Genomic DNA, 4,617 nt, shown 5'->3' with positions numbered 1-4,617 from the left:
GTGTTTCAAGAGACTGGCTACAGTATGATGCTGGGCTGTATTGATGAGTTGTTCCGTGTGGGGTGTGCCGCAAGTATGTCAAAAAGAAAAACAGAAACAACACGTTTGTCATCGGTAGTAAATCAATGAAGCTGGAATCCATTTGTGACCATGATCAGAGCCATTGCCACACACACACACACACACACACACACACCACACACACACACACACACACACACACACACACACACACACACACACACACACACACACACACACACACACACACACACACACACACAGAAACATTTACTGATTCATGTGTGTGTTGGTTGTCACTTATTATCCCATTGCAGTCCATTAGACTTTTAAGTGGCGCTTCATTTCCTAGTGCTCACACAGATGTCAGGAAAGATGTTAGAATCAGACTTTATTGTCCCCAGAGAAATGCCTTTTCACATCTGTCATGATTACAGCACACACATACACACACACATCAAAGGGCATGGACACACACATCAAAGGGCACCTTTGAACTTCGCAGCACATGGTGAGGCCTATATATGCCTTATCCAATAATAATGTAGCTGTAGCATGCTATCGATTTGAACATGCATGTAAAACACACAATATTCACATTGCATTCGTCAACCTGACTTACCCTTCGCCCCTCGACGACCACCACCGCGTCCCCCGTCGGACTCGTGAGATGAATCGGAACCATAATACCTCCGACCCAGATCGATATCCTCGTCAGATGACTCCGGAGCTATAATCAATGCATACCGGCGTTGGTTGGCGAACTAACATTACATATTCACAGTATACCATGAATCAATTAGCGTTAGGTAAATCATCATCCAATATAAACACGTTTCACACACACACAATCCTTACCTGGTGGTTCCCAATCGGCGCTCCCATCAGATTCATGGGCCATTGAATCGCTGTCCGAGGACTCGGCTGAAGATATCTGCACAGCAGCCACCTTCCTCTTCCTCGAACTGCGACGGGGAGAACCGCTCCCGGTCCCGGTGTGAGACACGTCGCTGGGCCCAGCGACGGTATCACGGCTCTCTCCGATCGGAGCTACCAAAGTCGTTGGTGCTGCTGCTGGAGCTACCAAAGGTCCGGTCGTTGGTGCCGCTGCTGCAACCGCGGGTCCAAACGCCAGCTTCGTTTGAACAAACCGATCCGCTGTCGGTTTGTTGCCTCTCTTACATACACTACGTCTCCTCATACTGAACTAATAATCTAAATGGAACTACTAACTGATCAAACTACTATTACTACTACTGAAATATACTACCTAGTCCCCTCCTCTACTCCCTGTACACACACGACTGTGTGGCTCAGCGGAGTAGCAATACAATCGTCAAATTTGCTGACGACACAGTGGTGGTGGGCCTGATCTCTGCCAACGACGAGAGGGCCTACCTGGAAGAGGTCAAGGTCCTGGCGAGATGGTGCCAGGAAAACAGCCTCTCCCTGAACGTCAGCAAAACAAAGGAGATGATTGTGGACTTCAGGAGGTCGGGGGTCAAGGACTACAGCCCCCTCAGCATCGACGGGGCACCGGTTGAGAGAGTCAACAGCTTTAAGTACCTCGGAGCCTACATATCCGAGGACTTGACATGGACCACACACATTAACAGTGTTGTGAAAAAGGCACGACAACGCCTCTACTTCCTTAGGCGCCTAAGGAAGTTCCAAGTCAGCCAGAAGATCCTTAAGAACTTCTACTCATGTACAATAGAGAGCATCTTGACCGGCAACATCACCTCCTGGTTTGGGAATAGCACTGCACAAGACCAAAGCAGACTACAAAGAGTGACACGTTCAGCCGAACGCACAATTGGAGGGGGGCTCCCCACCCTCCAGAACATTTACTACAAGCGTTGCAAGGGCAAGGCTAAGAGAATCATTAAAGACTCCAGTCACCCGAACAACTGCCTCTTTGAACTGCTGCGGTCAGGCAAGCGATACAGGAGTCTCAAGGCGAGCACAGAAAGACTCAGAAGAAGCTTCTATCCCCAGGCCATCAGGCTGCTAAACGAACAATGAATGAACACTACACAACAACAACCACCAAACGCACATAGCACACACATCCACACGCACACACTCACTTTAAACAAACACACTGTAGCACCCACTCCACACACTTATAGCACACACCCACTTTAAACAAACACACTGTAGCACCCACTCCCCACACTTTATATTTATGGATGAAGGATTGCACTACAACTCGTACACCTTACTGTAAATTGTACCTAAAATTGTACCTCATCCCATTTCTGCTTTGCACTAGATAGTACTGTACATTAGTACACTGCATAGTATTGTGTATTGTATATTATATGGTAACTCAGAACATTGTACATATGTCTATACCGAACACTGACCTCATTTTCTTCTTCTAAATTCATGCTATATTATGTTATTATGTTATTTGATACTATCTTGTCTAGCACAGTCTCTGGAGCGTAACAGTAAGAAGCATTTTGTATGAAAGTATCCTGTACTTCTGTATGACAACTATTAAAGAACTTGAACTTGAACTTGAACTAGACTACACACTAATCCCTCACAATAGTACTACTACTTAGCACGACTAAGTACTTTCTAAAGCACAGCTGAAACCTTACAATTATTCTGATACTACCACTATACTGTATAAAACTATAAATATAGACTATAGGCTGATCTCAATTCAAATATCTCTCTCTCAATCTCTCTCTCTCTATCGCTCTATCTATCTCTCTCTCTCTCTCTCCCTCCAAAACCTTGTCGATTCTGGGATCCCGCTAAACTTTTATACCTGTACTCACACTGGTCAGGTATGCTGGCCAATCAAAAGCCAGATTCATTGTGGGGGGCAATATTCATTACCTTGTGATACAGTGTTAGAAAATAGGGGGACACTGCCACCTAGTGTAATTTGAGAGGAAATGCAGTTTCCTGTTCAAACTCTCTGCAAAAAGTTCTGCGGTGAAGTTCAGACGGGGAAAATCGGAAAAAGATGTAAACAGAACAAAGACGAGTTACGGCGTCTTCGGCACCTTGAGCATGGCGGGGAAGGACGCCTAAACACGTCTTCCGGCACCCAAAGTGTTAAGATTAGCTTTCAAGGGTAGCCGGGTAGCGCAGCGGACTAAGCGTCTGTCTACCACCACAGAAACAGTGGGATCGAATCCAGCTGTGGTGCTTCCGGGTTGGCCGACCGTCCACACTAACACAATTGGCAGTGTTAGCGGGTGGGAAACCCGGCAAGTGTGGGTCCTGGTCGTTGTAAACAGCGACTCCTACAGTTCGGTTGGGGCGCCTGCACAGCAAGGGAAGGATCTGAGAGAGGTAGTGTGACCTTCCACACGTTACACTCTCCCAGTGAGAGTCCGCGCTACCAGGTGAAAAGAAGCGGTGGGCTGGGTACACATGTGTCGGAGGAAGCATGTGATAGTCTCCGCCCTCCCGGACCGACGGTAGGGGGAGAGTGCGCAACGACCAGGAAGGGGATTGGGAATTGGCATAACGACTAACATTGGGATGGGAGAAAAACGGAAAAAGAAGGGGGAAAAAGATAACAAAAAAAAGATTAGCTTTCAATCACTCCCTTTTGTTGTCTGTCCGCCATGTGGTGGGTAACAAAATAGTCATGTAAAATTATTAAAACTGCTGAGTGTTTTGGTCTTACGCCAAGCCTAATTTGTGGCTTCTTTACCGACGTCACATCCGCTACTCCTCTGACTGCCCGTTGTTAGCTGCTATAACGATTAGCTAACGTTAGCTACTGTTAGCCTAATAACGTTAAATGGGTTACAAATATGTGGAACTATGGAAGGAGTAAGCCGACCGCTAAAAAGAAAACCCACCGCGGCAGCGAGAGCGGGACCACCTAACAAAATAAAGTTTCGAGAGGAGTGGTAGTTTGGAGATGGCGGTGTTTCAAGGGACTGGCTACAGTATGATGCTGGGCTGTATTGATGAGTTGTTCCGTGTGGGGTGTGCCGCAAGTATGTCAAAAAGAAAAACAGAAACAACACGTTTGTCATCGGTAGTAAATCAATGAAGCTGGAATCCATTTGTGACCATGATCAGAGCCATTGCCACACACACACACACACACACCACACACACACACACACACACACACACACACACACACACACACACACACACACACACAAACACACACACACACACACACACACACGCACGCACGCACACACACACACACACACACACACACACACACACACACACACACACACACACACACACACACACACACACACACAGAAACATTTACTGATTCATGTGTGTGTTGGTTGTCACTTATTATCCCATTGCAGTCCATTAGACTTTTAAGTGGCGCTTCATTTCCTAGTGCTCACACAGATGTCAGGAAAGATGTTAGAATCAGACTTTATTGTCCCCAGAGAAATGCCTTTTCACATCTGTCATGATTACAGCACACACATACACACACACACACACATCAAAGGGCATGGACACACACATCAAAGGGCACCTTTGAACTTCGCAGCACATGGTGAGGCCTATATATGCCTTATCCAATAATAATGTAGCTGTAGCATGCTATCGATTTGAACATGCATGTAAAACACACAA

Source organism: Notolepis coatsorum, assembly GCF_963971535.1.
Source record: "Notolepis coatsorum genome assembly, chromosome: 18".
In the NCBI taxonomy this organism is placed as follows: domain Eukaryota; kingdom Metazoa; phylum Chordata; class Actinopteri; order Aulopiformes; family Paralepididae; genus Notolepis; species Notolepis coatsorum.
Note: the sequence above shows the minus strand (reverse complement) of the source record.